Raw genomic sequence first — 19,492 nt, forward strand, 5'->3', positions numbered from 1 at the left:
TGTGTGTGGAGAACATGAACACATACCGCCCCCCACACACACACAATCTAGAGATGGACAAGATTCATTTAAACAAACAAACAAACACCCTATTTTCTGTACTCCTTTGAGAGTAAATCTAGGAAATATATCCCCAGTAGTAATAATGGCCAAAGTATATTGAGCACTAAATACTAAACAGACTCTATGCAGAATGCTTTTCCCTACATTACATAATTTAATCCTTAGAACAATGCTATGAAATAATCAGTCTCTTTCCACAATGGAGGACATTAATGCTTTGAAAAGGTGAGCAACCAACTGTAAGTCAATTGGTAATAAGGGATGGAGTCAAGATGTGAACACAGAAATTTCTGACCATAGTCTGCTCTCAACCATTTAACTACCCTGCTTCTAGGGTGGCCAGACATGCCCCCTCAACCTCGATCTGCACCTGTAGAATCCAGAGGCTTCAATGAAAGAGTTTTCAACTCTCCAGTGAGCTTCCTTTGAGTAAACGGGAGGAAATTCAGCACTAGACTAACTACCTGCTTCCATTCTTTTTGTTTTGTTTTGTTTTTTGTGCAGTACGCGGGCCTCTCACTGCTGTGACCTCTCCCATTGCGGAGGACAGGCTCTGGACTCACAGGCTCAGCGGCCATGGCTCACAGGCCCAGCCGCTCCGCTGCATGTGGGATCTTCCCAGACCGGGGCACGAACCCGTGTCCCCTGCATGGGCAGACGGACTCTCAACCACTGCGCCACCAGGGAAGCCCCCTGCTTCCATTCTTCCAAGCCCCTCTCCAACTTCAACCCACCCTCCTTACTGTCAATTTGCTGTTCTTTCTGAGATGCACATTTCAATCACACAGACTCCCTCCTTACCATTATAGTGGCTCCCCTTCTGCTTCAGACAGTTTCAACTGCTTAGCATAGCACAGGAGGCCCTCGCCTTCCGGCTCTGACTTCCTCTTCCTCCTCCTTCACCTCCTCTTCTTCCTTCTCCTTCTTTCTAAACTTTGTTACAGACTGAACTGTGTTCCCCAAAATTCATAAGTTGAAGCCCAAAGCCCCAATGTGACTGTATTTGGAGATAGGGCCTTTATGGAGGTAATTAAGGTTAAAAGAGTGGTTTCCTAATCCAATAGGATTGGTGCCCTTATAAGAATAGGAAGAGGAACCAGCTCTCTCTCCGTCTCTCCCTCCCCACGCCCTCCCCGCCTGCAGGTGTACAGAGGAAAGGCCATGTGAAGACACAGCAAGACGGTGGTTGTGAGGTCTCGCCAGAAATCAACCCTGGCACCTTGGTCTTGGACTTCTAGCCTCTAGAACTGTGAGAAAATAGGTTTCTGTTTCTCGAGTCATCCTGTCTGGTATCTTGCTATGACAGTCTGAGTTAATACAACGTTTTACTGTACTATGCTTATCTAAAAGAAAAGTCTCATATGGGACTTCCCTGGTAGTCCAGTTGGTAAGACTCTGTCCTCCCAATGCAGGGGGCCTGGGTTCAATCCCTGGTCGGGGAACTAGATCTGGCATGCATGCCACAACGAAGATCCCACGTGCCGCAACTAAGACCCGGCACAGCCAAAGTAAATAAATAAATAAATAATATTTTTAAAAATAATAAAAGAAAAGCATCATAAACCCAAGTTGTCTAGATCAACCCTGTCCAAAACAACTTTCTGCAGCAATGAAAACATTCTATATATGCTCTGTCCAACATAGTAGGCAATAGCCACATGTGGTCAATGAGTACTTGAAATGTGGCTAGTGCAACTGAGGAACTGAATTTTTAATGTTATTTAATTTAAATTAATTTAAATTAAGTTTAAGTAGCCATCTGAGGCTAGTGACTGATGTATTTAATCGCCAGTCTAGGTGATCAAACTTAAATCTTGCTGTCATATCTGATACCAGAATCTTCTATGTTGGTTTTTTTAAAATTAATTAATTTATTTATTTATTTTTGGCTGCGTTGGGTCTTCGTTGCTTCATGCGGGCTTTCTCTAGTTGTGGTGAGCAGGGGCTACTCTTCGTTCTGGTGCACAGGCTTCTCATTGTCGTGGCTTCTCTTGTTGTGGAGCACGGGCTCTAGGCATGCAGTTGTGGCACGTGGGCTCAGTAGTTGTGGCTTGCGGGCTCTAGAGCTCAGGCTCAGTAGTTGTGGCACATGGGCTTAGTTGCTCTGCAGTGTGTGGGATCTTCCCTGGCCAGGGCTCAAACCCATGTCCCTTGCATTGGCAGGCAGATTCTTAACCACTGTGCCACCAGGGAAGCCCTATGTTGGTTTTTATTTTTATTTTTTTAACATCTTTATTGGAGTATAATTGCTTTACAATGGTGTGTTAGTTTCTGATGTATAACAAAGTGAATCAGCTATACATATACATATATCCCCATATCTCCTCCCTCTTGCGTCTCCCTCTCACCCTCCCTATCCCACCCCTCTAGGTGGTCATAGAGCACAGAGCTGATCTCCCTCTGCTATGCAGCTGCTTCCCACTAGCTACCTATTTTGCATTTGGTAGTGTATATATGTCCATGCCACTCTCTCACTTCGTCCCAGCTTATTCTTCCCCCTCCCCGTGTCCTCAAGTCCATTCTCTACGTCTGTGTCTTTATTCCTGTCCTGCCCCTAGATTCATTAGAACCACTGTTTTTTTTTTTATATTCCATATATACATAAAGTCTCTGGAGTTCCCTCATGCTCTAGTGGTTAGGATTCAGTGCTTTCACTGCCGTGGCCCAGGTTCAATCCCTGGTTGGGGAACTGAGATCCCACAAACAGGGTGGCATGGCCAAAAAACAAAAAAAAGAGTCTCCTTCCCAATATGTATAAAGCTTTTGAGCTATTTCCCTCTGCCTGGAGTTCTGTGCCTGCAACAGGAAAAAGATGGACAACATCTCTGCCTCCTGGAAGCTTACATTTTATTTTTTAAATTAACTAATTTATTTTGGGGGAAGCTTACGTTTTAATATCGGAAACTCAGGATGGGATCATTATGATGGCTGAACTTTAAATTTAGATTAGAGGTACTTGCAACCAAGGCAAAAATAAAAAAGACACATTAGGTTATATAATTATCACTGTGTGATCAAAGGAAGTATATTATTTTATGGGAAAAAACAAACTTTTCCCTTGACATTGAATTCTAGAAGGTTGTCATTACATGACTGTTTATCTAAAGAGCAATGAGTAATATGATGGCAATGTTTGCAGTAGAGTTTTGTGAGATGAAGAAATGTGGCTTTTTCTTATTAAAAGGCCACAGAAAACTTAAAGGAATACTATTGGATAGTAACCCAGTGAAAGGTTCTGTGGTAGAAAAGAGGAATCATTATAAAGAAAAAAATCTGCTCTAAAAAAGGGGGTCACAATACATATTTCTTGGGAATTTTCTGTGGTCCAGTGGTTAGGGCTCGGCACTGTCACTGCCGAGGGCCTGGGTTCAATCCCTGGTCGGGGAACTAAGATCCTTCAAGCCACGCAGGGCAGCCAAAAAAAAAAAAAAAACCGCTAAGGGGAAATACCTAATTATTTCCTCCCAGGTACAGATAGTCAACCAAAACAGTTAAGAAAGGGAAAACAAGACCCTCTAAGATATTCTAAATAGGTCAAGTATAGAGAATAATATTTAGGTATTCCCTAGCCCATACCATAGTCATACAGAGAGACTCTAAAATTGGAATCCATAAACTTGACATGATCCTGACCCTTTATTAAACCCTCCTGATATCGGTGTACTTTGGTTCAGGGTGTATAGAGAACAATCTGGAATATTCTAAAATTGTTTCCGACTTTTGACCTGGCAATTCCACTTTCAGAAATCTCAAGGGAAAAAATGTCCTGGGGCAGAGTGGGAGGAGTCCAAAGCAAGTATTAAGTCAAAGGGGTTGAGAGGAAGTGCTCTATAATGTGTTTGCCGAGGTATGAATTGTTTGTGGAACCTATACTTTGTGAAACTTACAAGTTACATAACCTAATTCTCAGTTTCCTTGGCAGTAAAAATGGGAATAAAAGTCGTGCCTGTCTCATTAGGTTGCTGTGAGATGATGAACGAAAAGTTCTATTTACAGTGCCTAGGATCTAGGGAGTTCTTAATAAGGTGAGTGATAATGATGATCTAGAGAATTTGAAGTTACACATAGCCCCAAAGATATGAAAAAAGCTAAGAAAATTTATGATATGTAAACAATGAAATACTAGGTAGCTTTAAAAAATGACATATCTTTATAGTGCAATGTAAAAACCATGACACGAAATAGTTTTGCATGTTGATTTTAACAAGGTAAGAAGATATGTATAACTTAAAAAGAACCCAACAGAATTTTTAGAGATGGAGACAGAGTTTAATGTTCTGTTGGTTTGCTGGGTATCATTTCTAAAGTTCAGAGTGAATTCTTTTTCAAATAAACTTAGTTTTCAGTGCCAGAAGATTAATTTCTTACCCTTTTTCTTGTGAAATATAAGACACAAGAAAGTGCTCCAAACAAAAATGTACACCTTAATGATTTATCACAAAGTGAACACTAATGTAATTACCACCTAAGTCAAGAAGATGAATGGCCAGCATTCCCAGAAACTGCCCTTTTAATTGCTGCTCTTCCTAAGCCTGTATCTTAAAACACTATAATTTTGCTTGTGTTTTTTAAAATTTATAACTGAAATTAAACAATATGTATTCCTTCATGTGGTTTCTTTTGCTCAGCATTATGTTCGTGAAATTCATCCACATTATTACATATAGCTGTTGTTTGTCATCTTCATTGCTGTATAGTATTCCATAATAATGACTATACCACGCTAGGTTTATCCATTCTCCTGTTGATGGATAGTTGGCTTGTGGCAGATTGTGTTTTCCAAAGATGGCCACAGAAATATCTCTCAACACACATGCTGTTTTTATAAAGTGATCTCAACATTCCTCGCATTAAAAGGTGGCGTCTATGTCCCCTCCCCTTGAAGGCCTTTGCTCTGCCTTAACCAACAGAGTGCAGCAGAGGTGACTTCTAAGTCACTTCATAAAGTATGCCTTGCACTTCCACCTTGTTCTTTGGGGATGCTTGCACTTGCCACCAAGCTGGGTGAAAGTCCAAGCTACACCATGGAGAGGCTGCATTCAGGTGTGCTGGCCAACTGCTCCAGCTGAGTTCCTGGCCAACAGCTGGCATCAACAGCCAGTGGTTGCCTAGTGGTTAGGAATCTGGGCTCTCACTGCCGTGGCCTGGGTTCAATCCCTGGTCGGGGAACTGAGATCCCACAAGCCCGCAGCCAAAATATATGCACATATTCTGTTCCCTGGTGGCCTAGTGGTTAAGATTCTGGGCTTTCACTACCGTAGCCGGGGTTCAATCCCTGGTCGGGAAACTGAGATCCTGCAAGCCATGTGGCGCAGCTAAAAAAAAAAAATCCAGAAGCATGCATATATTTGCGTCTTCCGTGCTATTTTGGGGATTCTCTGGTGGTACAGCTGTATGAGGAAGAAGGCTTTAGATGATTTCAGCCCCTCACCACTGAGCCACAGCCTTTGAGTCTCCCCACAGAAGTCACAGACATTGCAGAGCTGAGGCAAGCAATCCCCTCCAGGCCTTTTCTGAACTTCTGACCCACAGAATCCACAAGCATAACAAAATAAGAAACGCATGTTCACGAATGTTTATTTATAGTAGCTAAAAACTGGATACAATCCTGTTCCTGGCACTATTGCTATAAAATATATATATATTATGCGTTTCAAACTTAGCGCATAAAACCACGAACATGCGTTTCTTTGGGGAATATATAGGGGTCATAGGTTATGAATATCTTTAACTTTGGTAGATAATGCCAAACTTTTTTCAAAGTGGGTGTGCCAATTCAGACTGTCTCCAGCAGTACACGAGAGTTCTAATTATTCCATATCCTCACCAGCATTTGATATTATCAGTCTTTTTTTTTAAATTTATCATTCATTTATTTGGCTGCGTTGGATCTAAGTTGCTGCGTGGGAGCTTTCTCTAGTTGCAGCAAGTGGGGGAGCGGGGGCTCCTCTTCATTGCTGTGTGTGGGTTTCTCATGGCAGTGGCTTCTCTTGTTGCGGAGCACAGGCTCTAGGCACGCGGGCTTCAGTAGTTGTGGCGCATGGGCTCAGTAGTTGTGGCTCGTGGGCTTTAGAGCACAGGCTCAGTAGCTGTGGCACACTGGCTTAGTTGCTCTGCAGCATGTGGGATCTTCCCGAACCAGGGCTCGAACCCGTGTCCCCTGCATTGTCAGGCGGATTCTTAACCACTGTGCCACGAGGGAGGTCCTTATCAGTCTTTTTTAATTCCAAACATTTTGGTAGAGGGGCAGTAGTATTCTCATTATGGCCTTAATTTGCATTTCCCTGATTTCTAATGAGGCTAAGCATTTTTAAATATGTATAACCGGTATTTGGTTATAAAGGTATTCTCCTCTATTATCTTCTAGGAGCTTTATTATTTTGCCTTTCACATTAATAGCAACAATTCCTGGAGGTACTGTGACATCATTTCGTTTGTCTGCCCTCAAGTCATCTTTTGGGATTGTAGTCATTTCAATGTTATCCTGATCCAAAATGAGAGGATCTAACCCTGGAACATTCTCCTGCTCCCAGAACTTATAAAGTCTTCATTGCAAACCAAATGATAAAGTCAAAATCCTGAGGCCCTAGAAGAGTAAAACACTTTATTCTTCAAGCAGTCTAATCCCACCAACTCATTTGGGACCAAGCTCTACAGAGGAGTACCCCACTCGCTCTGTGCTCCCCATTACACACCTCACCTCCAAACCAAGTGCTTGAAGCCATGGTTCTCCCCCTTTCTCACTGTGCTGCCAAACAAGCATAAGTGTCCCCACTCCCATCTGGCCCCTGTGGCCAGGACCAGGTCATTAAGAGGAACGTCTCTCCTGAACTCTGGATTCCCAGATTTAGGGGCAAACATGAGGATGTCAGCGCATTTTAACTGTGACTTTAGACCTTTCGAGCTTGGTGTTTGAATTCCCCTGGAAGGATTAGGATGGCTTCTCTTCCTGGGAGTTACTACCCATGGAATTGCAAGGCAGTTAGATTTCCAACCTGCTCTTCTCTAAGATGTGAGACCAAGTTCTTCCTAGCCATGACAGACAAATGGGAAGGTCTGTCCAGTTACCCTAATGTTTACTGCTATACAGATTCCACTAAGCATTCATTTCCCTTCTCCTTGTTTATTCTCTTTGTCCCACCCACCTTCCTTCTTGCTTCTGACTCATCCACATTCCTAAATGAATTTGTCTCTTCCCCAAAACTAAAAATAAACCCATTATAATTAAACACCCTTGGCCTAGCCAAGAGGCCCTGAACACACCAAGGTGAGAGATAAAGCACAGAGCCATTTGGGATCGCAGCTCCGTGGACAGAGGGTGTTGGAGTTCAGTTAAGTTCCTTATATCTTCCTCTGAAATTGCTTCCCTCTCATGGGGGCAAATGAAAATACAAGACTCTACTAAAATCTATAAGGGCTGCAAAGTGCAGCCAGGGGGAAGTTGGGCTGGAAATCGGAGAGAGACAGAACTGAGTATTCTCCTGGTGTGCAGCCTGCCGATGTGAAGGAAATTGTGGAGACGGGTGTGCAGACCCTTGCGATTGGCTGAGGGATGAGTGAGGCCTTGAAGGTACCCCATCAACTCTGGAGTACCTCGGGAAAGAAGGCACTGATGTGCGGGCCCTCCAGGCAGAGCAGGCAGTGAAGGAGGATAATGCCTTGGTTACCCAAGGTGCCAGGGTGGGAGGGGTCTTCCATTCCACCTGCTGATGGAAACTTAAGAGGATAAATCAGGAATTCCCTGGCAGTCCAGTGATAAGGACTCGACACTTTCACTGCAGTGGCCTGGGTTCAATCCCTGGTTGGGGAACTAAGATCCCACAAGCCATGGGGCATGGCCAAAAGAGAGAGAGAGAGAGAGAGAGAGAGAGAGAGAATAAATCACTAAGCAATGAAAAAACAAAACAAAACAAACAAAAAAACCCAACCCACCCTTAATACAAAAATTCCACCCCATGCATTATTTTCCTTAAGACTTTCAACCTCCGTCTCATATCAGTATAAAAACACTTTAGGGCCAGGAAATGCAAAGGAGCAAAAAGGAATCAGAACATGGTGGGAGCATAGTAAATGCTTACAGAAAAGGGTTGTAAACTGGTTAGGAAGTAGGTGGTACTCATGAAGTTTTCCCCAACAAGGCAGCCTCACAGAGGCCCTGGCACCCCTAGCCTCCTTAGGGAGGGCATTTCTGAGGGTTCGTACGTACCCCACAGTGGGTACTGGTTGTATAACGCTAGGGGAGAGCCAAGAAGTTCAGCTCGAATCACTTATTCAGGTGATAGTGATGCAGCTGCTCTGCAGGACTGGGTCCCACCAGCCCTGTCTATTGGCCAACATACACAGAGTGCACCCTGGAAAGACAGCGCATTGCTTCTCTTAGGTGACAGCACGATTGACAGTTATACCTTTCTAGCCTCCAGGCCAGAATTCACCTGGGTGAGAAAGAATGAATAGGCGTGCGCCCCATGTGATCATAAACCAACAGCCCAGAAAAGCAGCCGAAGTCTCTTTCTCATTTGAGTTTTTGCTTAGTCTGTATTTATTTATTTATTTATATTATTATTTTTTTCCTCAGCCTGGTTTTATTGCACATCGCTTCAGTATGCCTGCATAGCCATGTGTTCATCATTTTGGTAACTAAGAAGCCCCATTTTGCCTTCTATTGGTGCTTAAGTAAATTATAAACACTACCTTTTGCTCAATCTCTACAACGGGCCAGGCATGGTACTAGATATTTTGTATATACTGTCATATGATCTCATGAAATTGCTATAATAATCCCCCATGGGAGAAACGTTGTTTCCACTGTAAAGGAAATAAAACGGAGACTCAGGAGGATGGGATTCCAACCCAGGTCTGTGTGACTCCTAAGTTCAAGCTCTTGGTCCTTCTGTCCATCTGTCTGTGAGGCATGGTTTTGCAAGCCTCTTTAGAGCCCATCCCACCTCATACAAAGGCTGAGGTCGTTGTCAAAGACATCCTTTCAGTAACATTTAATAACATTCACCTTATCTACCCATTTTTTCCTTATCTCACAAGGTCTTCTGCCCACCCAGCTTTTGCTTTCCCCATCAAATGATTCTTGTTTTTTCAGTCCTAGAAACAAAATGCTGGGCTAGATGAGTCATTGTTTCAAGCCACTGTGACAATTTTCTGTGTTCCTCCTACAGAAACTGTTATCTAGCACCTTGGGTAATTTTTTTCTCTTTTATCCAACTCGACTGTCCTTTGTCTCCCAAGAAAATTTCTGTTCCTACAAAGTAGCTATTAGAGGGAGTCTCCTCTAAGCTCCTAGGGTTAAGACAGAGCTGAATATATCTGAGAAGGTTTGGAAGTCCTGAAAATGATCATTAAAGAGGGGATTTGCTTTAATAGTCCCTGCTGGTCCCAGCCCCACCCCCATTTCCAGGGCCTTTGCCCCCTCATAGGGATTCCTCCCTCCCAGGTTCTAGGTAGCCAAACACTGTCCTCTGGCTGCCCAGTGGAGGCCTTATTGGCAGGTTAGGCCCAGTAGTTGGCCCTCACCTCCTTCTCCACCCAGCTCACATATTCTGGATGTCATAGGATGGTCAAGTTGTTTGCAGGAAGCAGCCAGATAACTTCAGGGCTTGTTTATCAATGGACCGTGGACAGCTCCTGATCAGCTCCTTACCTTAGGGCCTAGAATTTCCAGGGAGAGACAGGATAAACCTAAAAGGAAATCTAAAAACATTGACAAGAACATGACAATCAGCACACAGTGATGGTGGTCCTTAGGAGTGGTCCACAAACAAGAACTTGCGGTGAGAGTATGAGGAGAAATGGCACCTTGGTGAGAGCCAGGAGGATTATTGTCTTGCTAGGCATTTGCTCTGCAGTCTCTATCAAGGGTAAGAACTCAGTTTGGGGACCAGACAGGACAGGATAGAGCAGAAGATGCTCTCTTCTTGGGATATGTCTTGGAGGGGCATGATTATCTCTCTCCAAATCTCAGTGCTGAGAGGTTACCATAGGAAAGGTGCTAATTAAAACAATGGGATCATTCCTGTTATGGGTTGAATTGTGTCCCTGAAAAATTCATATGATGAAGTTCTCACCCCCAGTACCTTATAATGTGACTATATTTGGAGATGGGGTCATTGTAGATGTAATCAATTAAAATCAGAGGTCATACTAGAGTAAGGTGGGCCCCTAATTCAATGACTAGTGTCCTCATGAAAAGAATGCCTTTTTTGAAAACACACACACACACACACACACACACACACACACACACACACACAGGAAGAACGTCATGTGAACATTGGAGCCATAAGCCAATGAACTACCAGAAGCTAGGAGAAAGACCTGGAACAGATCCTTCCCTAGAGCCTCCAGAGGGAGCATGGCCCTGCTGACACTTTGATGTCAGACTTCTGCTTCCAGAGCTGTGAGACAATAAATGTCTATTGTTTAAGCCCACCCGGTTTGTAGTATTTTGTTACAGCAGCTGTAGTGAATTAATACATCTCCCTATGACAAAAAGAAGCAGGTAAACTAGGGTTAGTTTATTCATTAGAAAGATGAGGTCCCACAGCAAATAAGTGGCCATTTGGCCTAAATCTCATTTTTTCCAAGCAATGTGCTCCCCTCCACACACGTGCCAGGGCTGTCCTCCCACCCTCTCTTGATGGAGCAGGACAGAAGATGCCACGCAGTCAAGAGGCTCGATTTCCTATGTCTTCTTTCTCATTTCCTTCCCACATACTACTTCCTTCTACTTCAAACTTTCCCCTTTCATCTCCTACTCCATACATTTTTAAAAGATGGGAGTGAGTTAGGAGAGGAAGAATGTAGAAGCTAGGAGGCATTTTATGTTTTATTTTTTTTAATTAAATTAAATTAATTAATTAGTTTAGTTTTGGCTGCGATGGGTCTTGGTTGCTGCATGTGGGCTTTCTCTAGTTGCGGCGAGTGGGGGCTACTGCTTGTTGCGGTGCGCAGGCTTCTCACTGCGGTGGCTTCTCTTGCTGCGGAGCACGGGTTCTAGGCGCACGGGATTCAGTAGTTGCGGCACGCGGGCTCAGTAGTTGTGGCTCCTGGGCTCTAGAGCGCAGGGTCAGTAGTTGTGACGCACGGGCTTAGTTGCTCCGCAGCATGTGGGATCTTCCTGGACCAGGGATCAAACCCACGTCCCCTGCACTGGCAGGCGGATTCTTAACCACTGCGCCACCAGAGAAGTCCCACTTGGGCATTTTAACTACTCTATTTTGACCCTACCTTCTTGTCGCCTTTCCAAGCAGACCAGAGCTCAGGGGATTCACCCTCCAGTACAGAGAAACCCCAGCATCTGGAAGAGAGAGACAAGCTGTCGTTTTCCTATTTCAATTGCTTGGTATCTCCGTGGACTGGCTGATGAAATTCCCTTGCCTTGTCTTCACTCTCAACTGGGGCTCTCCCAGTACTCAAGATATGTGAACTTGGAACTCCAGGGGAGTCTGCTCTTTACAGACTTGCTTTGCTTCTACCCTTCATCTTCATAGACTGACATCTCCATTATTGCCCAGGGCTCATAGACTGACAGCTCCGTTCTTACTCAAGGTTCCACCAATAGTTTCAAAAAGAGCTTTAATTTTTTGAGATCAGGGTGATAAAGAGAAGGGAAGCATGCATAAGAACTTCCTTTTCAAAGACATCGTTCTAAGTGAAATAAGCCAGACACGAAAGAACAAATATTACATGATCCCACTCATGTGGTACCTAGACTAGGCAAATTAATAGAGACAGAAAGTAGCATAAAGGTCCAAGTGTTAGGGGGAGTGCGGAAAGGGGAGTTATTGTTTAATGGGTACAGAATTTGCGATGATGAAAAATTCTGGAAATGGATAGTAAGGATGGATATACAACACTGTGAATGTACTTGATGCCACTGAACTTTACACTTAAAAATGGCTAGAATGGTAAGCTTTATGTGGTGTATATTTTCCCACAATGTAAAAAGAAAAGAAAATACCAGAGGTAAAATCAGCATTCTTTATTACTGATCCAACAGAATCATTTTTTTCTGAGTTACTAAGATTGGTATCTTTGGGCAATTACGTTAGATAGTTTGACTGATATTTTTACTGGTTGGTTTAAAATAAATTCCTTCTTTTCTCCTGAAAAAAGAGAATTCTATTCTCAAACCCAGCTTCCTTAACAAGGCTAATAACACCCAAAGGATTTTACTCTGTTGGGTTCCAGAGCATGTGTTTTCAATTCCATCCCTGGAGGAAGTCAGACTCATGGTGTGGAGAGCGGCTATTGGACGATACGGGATTTAAAGGAGAACTGGTGTTTCAGAGCGCTGGCAGGTGCCAAGTCTTTCCCAAGTCTGCATCTCTTTTCCCCCTTCTGACCTGATGCTGACTCCCCTGCCAATCACAGTGCTCGGACTCTCAGGGGAGAGGTGATGAAGGAAGCCTGGGTTATGAACAATTACTATCAAACTCAGGGTCCCTACGAAATGCAGAGCACTGGGCAGGCTGCAGGGGGAGCCCACGTGCAGACCCTGCAGGGCCACCTGGCTCTCCCAGGCAGGCTCCCAAGTAGCTGATCCCCCGTGGCTGAGGTCAAGCAGCTCTACCCAGCGTCTCTCCAAATACAGCTTGACTGGGATAATTACTATTATATATTATGAGAAACAGAAAGAAAACTAAGAGAAAGAACTCAAAGTACCAAGAGACAAGAGAAACCGGCATAGTGGGTGGAGAAAGTGAGGGCTTTGGTGAACCATCTAAATGTTGAATAGTGGGAGAAGAAAAGAGAATCAGAGAGTAAACAGAAGCTTCCATGAAACATCACTGCTGCTGCACTTTCTTCCACAAAAGAGAGACAGAGACAGAGAGAGAAAGAGAGAGAGAGAGAGAAATGTGGAGCCGTCTAAGGAAGGTTAAAATAATTGATTTCACGTAGTGGACATTTGAGAGCGTAAGAGCGAACAAGAAGTGGACCTGAGGACTACAGTAAAGAGAAATTAGGTAAGCTGAGGGTTGGTGGTGAAAGGGATGCCAGCTGGGCTGATGACGAAACCTGGGACACAGACCATTCAAAGCCTGGTTACTGTGCTTGATGGTGTCAAGCCAGAGACAGTAATGAGACTTGATTTATAATTACCTGTCTTTACACAGCTTGTCCTCTGGGTAGTAGAGTGACTTCTGTTGGGCTGAGCAGATGTTGCTTTGGGGGCCTTTGTGGACACAGTAAAGATGACGAGCTCTGGATTCCTGGGACCGAGGTAAGATCCTTATCCTTGGGGAGGGAGCTCTCTTCCCCATTGCCTTTGGGTCTTGCTAAGCAGCGGAAAGTTACCCAAGCTGGAGCACTGAGCTTTCCTAGGTAGGACCTATTACAGACATAGTTTCAGTGATGACTAGATCACATTAAAACAGTTCAGTCCCCTCTCACTCTATAGTGAGACCAAGACCAAGATCCCACAACCTTCAAAAAGCATAGAGGCAAAGACCTGGGATCATCAATGACTCATGTTCCTCTTCCCCTTCCCTTTCAAAAGTGCAGAAGTTTGTGGATATTTCAAAGGCAGCAGAAAGATAGCCACCCCACTATCTCCAGATAAGGTGGCTCTAGGTCAGAGAAGGAATTTCATATAGTAGGCTTAATGAGCCCAGGGATCAAGAGGGTAAACTGAAGAGCAGAGAGACTGAAATGACAGGAGTGCAGAATTAAGGCAGCAAGGGCGGGGCTGGGAAGGTCCTAGGCTGGAACGGGTGAACTCAGTCAATAGATCACAGTGTCACCTGTTGGCACATAATAGTATTAGTAAGAGTAGTAACAACAATTATAGTGTGATACTTAGAGTGAGTGTTCTGTACACGTGCATGATAAACCCTGTCCTCAGTCTCAAAGCTGGATCTCTGAGAGAACACTTCCTAACTCATTTTATGAGACCAATATTAATTACCCTAATATCAAAAGTGTTAAAGACATCATAAGAAAGGAAAACCGAACACCAGTATGTTTCATGAACATAGATGAAAAAAAATCCTCAGCAAAATATTAGTAAATTGTACCCAACAATGTCTAAAAAGAATCATACATCATGATCAAGTGAATTTATTCCAGGTATGCAAAGCTGGTTCAGCATTTCAAAATCAATGAATGCAATCCATCACATCAACAGGCTAAAGAAGAAAACAAAATCATATCAATTGATGGAGAAAAGGCATCGAACAAAATCCAATACCCACTCATGATACAACTCTCATCAGACCGGGAATAGAGGGGAACTTCCTCGGCTTCATAAAGAACATCTACAGAATTTACACCTTAGGTTCGTCAATTGTAACAAACTGGAGATATCGAATATGGGAGAGGCTGTGCGTGTGTGGGGACAGAGGGTAGATGGGAAATCTCTGTACCTTCCTCTTAATTTTGCTGTGAACCTAAAACTGCTCTAAAAAAATAAAGTCTATGGGTATGGTGACGCCTTTTTAGATACAACACCTAAGACACGGTCCATGAAAGAAATAATTGATAAGCTGGACTTTATTACAATTAAAAACTTCTGCTCATGTCCGGAGACTGTGCTCCACAACGGGAGAGACCACAACAGTGAGAGGCCCACGTACCACACACACACAAAAAACAAACTTCTGCTCTTTGAAAGACAATGTGAATAGAATTAGAAGGTAAGCCACAGACTGGGAGAAAATATTTGCAAAAAACATATCTGATAAAGGAATATTATCCAAAATATACAAAGAACTCTTAAAACTTAACAATAAGAAAACAAACACCTGATGAAAAAATGGATCAAAGCCCTTAACTGGACATCTTACCAAAGAAGATATACAGATGGCAAATAAGCATATGGCAAGATTATCCACATTGTATCATTAAGGAAATGCAAGTTAAGATGACAATGATATACCCCACTAGACACCTATTAGAATGGCCAAAATCCAAAACATTGACAACACCAAATGCTAATGGGTTTGTGAAGCAACAGGAACTCTCATTCATTGCTGATGGGTGTGCAAAATGGTACAGCCACTTCGGGAGACAGTTTAGTAGTTTTTTTACAAAACTAAACATACCCTTACCATGTGATTCAGCAAGTGTACTCCTTGCTATTTACCCAAAGGAGTTGAAAACTTATGTCCACAGTAGGTGAATGCCTAAATAAACTGTGGTTCATCCATACAGTGGAATGTTACTCAGCGCTAAAAAGAAATGAACTGTCAAGCCGTGAAAAGACATGAAGGAATCTTAAGTGCAAATTACTAAGTGAAAAAAGCCAGTCTGAAAAGGCTACATATCGTATGATTCCGTTACATAACGTTCTGGAAAAGGCAAAACTATAGTGATGGTAAAAAGATCAGGGGTTGCCAGGGGCTTGCGGGCAGGGAGCGGGGTTGAATAGGTGAGGCACTACAGATCTCTTAAGGCGGTGAAATTACTCTGTGTCATACTGTACTTGTGGATACACAAACTGATGCATTTATCAAAACTTATAGAACTTTACAGCACAGAGAATGAAACTTAACGTATACAAATTTTTAAAAACTACCTAGAGGTCAGGGAATCCTATAACGAATTGCAGAATATGACTAAATAATCTAAGTGTATTGCAAATGTATGAAACAGCTTCAGGGACGGGAGTGGGGAAAATCAAGTTACTTGATTTAAGTAACTTTGGAAATGAGTGGAGTCTGTAAGACTAAAGGTAAAATAAATTGTACTTATGTATTGTACAGACTTCACAGGTAAGCAAGGGAGGAAACCAGAATGATCCATGTGATAATGGACTGGAGTTGGAGACATCAGTATGAACTCATGTTTAGTTTAATATCGATACAAATGGTTACATATGGAACTATTTATAGATATGTCTATATACATGGATTAGTACACTCATGTATATTTCTTTGCTCTGTCAGCTGAAAGAACCCAGAAGCACTGACACCCCAGTCGCAGCAAGCATGCCTAGTGCCCAGGTCTTTGTTTCTCATACCATTCTCCAACAAAAGGTACCAGAGCTCCTTGGAGAAATGGCTGATTCTAGGCCTGGGGCAGGAAATATACAAGATAAATAAGGAGACAGTCAACACACACAGACACACACAAAACAAAAACTGAGCCCCATGAAAATGGGGGTATGTCAAAGGGACAAAGGAGGCAACTGAAAGAGCTCCCAATGGCCAAAGCTAGAACGATTTGAGCAACAAAAAATGTAGCATATTGGATAATAATATTCCAAAAATAAAATAAGTATCTGTAGTCCATATTGATAGACATACATTACTGAACAAATAAGTGTGAGAGAAGGAAAAAATCTCCTAAGCAGAAGAAATCCAAAATCAATGTAGATACTTCACTCTCAAGCAGGTGAAGCGCAACTCCCCACGCCTTAAGTGTGAGTTGTACATAGGACTTCCTTCAGAAAAGTACCGTATGGAAAAGAGGGGGAAAGATTAACTTCGGTGGGGAAACCCAATAAACGCTACCTCAACCGGATGATCAAGGTCAGCATCAACGGAGGTAAGTCACGTTGACGTGTGATGTGACATGACGAGGACTGCACTTTACCTTTTTCGGTCTTCTTCTTCAAAACCCATAAGCCCGGTCTGATCATGAGAAAAACATCAGACAAATCCAAACTAAGGGATGTTCTACAACTCCTCAAAATTTTATACGTTATCAAAAACAAGAAAAATCTGAGAAACTGTCACAGCCAAGAGGAGCCTCAGAATACCTGGTGATGAAATGTAGCGTCCTGGATGGAGTTCTGGAACAGAAAGAGGACGTTAGGGAAAAGCTGAGGAAATCTGAATAAGGTATGGACTTTCGTTATTAATAGCATATCCATCTTGGTTCATTAATTATAACAAATACTAGTGTAAGATGTTCATAATAGGGGAAACTGGGTATAGGGTGTATGGGAACTCTCTGTATTATCTTTGAAATTTCTCTGTAAATCTAAGACTGTCCTAAAATATAAAGCCTATTAAAATAAAATGTATTTTAATAATGGAATGCTATCTTCCTCCCCAGATCTTCCACGTCATGCAAAGTTGGGCAGGATGGAGTGGAGAAGATTTGCAGAGCACAGAGCTAGCTGTCCCCAAGGAATAAATGGAACTTTGGGTCACCAGGCGGGTCTGAAAACCCCAGTCAGGATGCAGCCCCTTCCCCTTGGGCAGGTCTGATGTGCATTTGGACCCAAGGACGCACTCTCCACAAGTGATGGGCCACTGAGGTCTGAGGCACACAGTGCCAGACCTGGCAGCTTTGGGCTGGGCTCTTCCTCACCTGGCCTCCTGGAGCTCTTGGCTCTAACCCCTGAACTCCCCAGCTCTGCTGGGGGTTGTCTAGGGGAATAAAGACTCCCCACCCCACCCAGCAAAGCCTGGTCATAGGTGAAACAAGGGGAGGGTTGAGCTCAGAGGTTAGGGGTCCGTGTTGAAAAAGAAGGAAGGGGGGGCATTTTCTGTGTCCCCAGTTAGGAGGAAGTGCTCTTCACTCTCTCTGTGGCACATTCAGAGGGAGGGAGCTGAGTAGCCAGCGTTTCAGACGCTGAGCGGAAAAGCACTGGGATTTGCAAGTGTTATAGCGGGGTGTGGGCTGGGAGAGTAGGGTTGGCGGTGCGGGCAGCTGCAGATTTAGCACCAAGCTCAGGAATATCCAAGGAACTTGAAGATACCCCACATTTTTGTAGCCAGGAAACTACTACGACTTTAAACTCGGAGGCACGTGCTGCCAGCGAGTGGTTTAGGCGAGGTGGCCAGTGCGCTCTGGAAAGCTGAGGGCTGGCAGGAGATGGGGCTCGCTGGAGAGAGGGAAGATGGGAGCCAGAACCCCACAGCCTACAGGGAGATGCCACAGGGAGGGGCGGAAACAGCCTGGAACTGGCGTTTCCACCCCCAGTGAGTGCCCAAAGGCCGGGGTGAGGTGTCAGAGGGAAGCCGTCGGTCTCTGTTCTGGCGGCGCCCTGCCCTCTCCAGCTTTACGCACGGGCTTGTCTTGTCTGCTGGCCCCTTGAAAAGGGCAGGGGAACTCCAGCGGCCTCTCCCGAGGACAGATCTTTTCCCATAGCTACAGGGCTTTACACCAGGGGCTCCCAAGGGCAGAAGAAGCCAGCTGTCAGGGCTCTACAACAGGGCGAAGGACAAGCAGGAATGGCCGTGGGCGGACTGGAGAGGGGCGCACAGGCTGGCTGGCGGGTGGCAAGACCTCTGAGTTAATGTATAATTGACAGCAGATGGCAGGGGCTGGCGGCAGCCTGGGGCCTGGGCCCAGTGAATGAGGGACAATTAGCCCCAAGCCCGTGGTTGGGGGGTGTGTGTAGGTTGAGAGAGCCAGACAGTGAAGGCAGATATTTGCTTCTCAAACAGTCTGGTGCGTTGGGCAGAGGGCTGAGTGGCTGAGCCTCTGGGCTGGCGAGGCCCCCCTGCCACAGCCCTTCCTCTCTTTTCCCTCCCCCCATCACCTCTGGGTCGAAAGCCTCTGTTTGTTCAGACCCAAGAGTGTGTTGTAAAGGTGGGGGGAGAAGGTAGTTTATGGGGGAAATCGCTGCCGCCACCATCTGCCAGGTCTTGTCCCTTCTCCCCCTGACACCCCTATCTCCACCCTCACACAGCTGTCTATGGGAATAGTGGGTCTGGACGTGGAGCCTTCGGCCCCCAGATGCAGGGGCAAATCAAGAGGAAGAGATGAGGCAGGAAAGGAGGAGTAAGATTGGAGCTACCACATGCCTTCCTTGGGAACTCCTCTCACCCAGGCATGGCAGAGTCCCGGGACCAGCAGTCCCAGCTGCCCTGGGAGTGAATGGCCTCTACAGCCACCAGAGCGTGTGCTGTCCTGCCCCTGGTGCTGAAACCACCTGCTGCAGTCTCCCCTGTCCCCGAGGGCTCCAGGCTAGTCTGAGGATGCTGGAGGAGGTTGGAAGAGAAGGGCAGTACATGTCAACGTAAGGTAGAAAACCCACTTCTGTGATATATTTGGCCCTGCTTTGAGAATAAGAGTTCCCAATCCTAGGATCAAGCTGAACATACAACATCAACACCCCTGCCCCCCAAACCAAAGCATTTACCACTGAAACCTATTCTTCCCCGCTCTGGGTCTAGTGTTAGAGCACCACACCCTGCTTACTTTCAGCCTGACTTCTGAGAGGGCTTCACAGACTCCAAGGTATGCGATGGACCCAAAGAGCTTTCCATGCCGGCTCCTTCACAAGGGGTCTGCCCGAGACCATGGTGGCAACAAAGCTTCCATGCGCTGGGGGCTTTGTTTCCCTTCCAGCTACTGGCCCCCCCACCTGAACAACAATCCAGATAACCTGTGGTATTCTCTGCGGGAACAGGAGTGTCATTCATAGCTCAGAGTCTAAAAGCACCAAATCCCTCGTAGAATGGAGCCTGATAAATCGAGAAATGGATAAACTCCCCACCTGCAACCTAACTCCCTTCAGAGG

At 44.6% G+C, this 19,492-nt stretch overlaps 1 pseudogene; it reads left to right on the top strand.

Annotated features, from left to right (window-relative positions):
* The first annotated feature begins 262 nt into the window (after window positions 1-262).
* LOC117199730 (mth938 domain-containing protein-like) lies at window positions 263-7,773 on the top strand (annotated as a pseudogene).
* Window positions 7,774-19,492: the final 11,719 nt, after the last annotated feature.

This window comes from Orcinus orca, chromosome 9 (assembly GCF_937001465.1).
Source record: "Orcinus orca chromosome 9, mOrcOrc1.1, whole genome shotgun sequence".
In the NCBI taxonomy this organism is placed as follows: Eukaryota; Metazoa; Chordata; class Mammalia; order Artiodactyla; family Delphinidae; genus Orcinus; species Orcinus orca.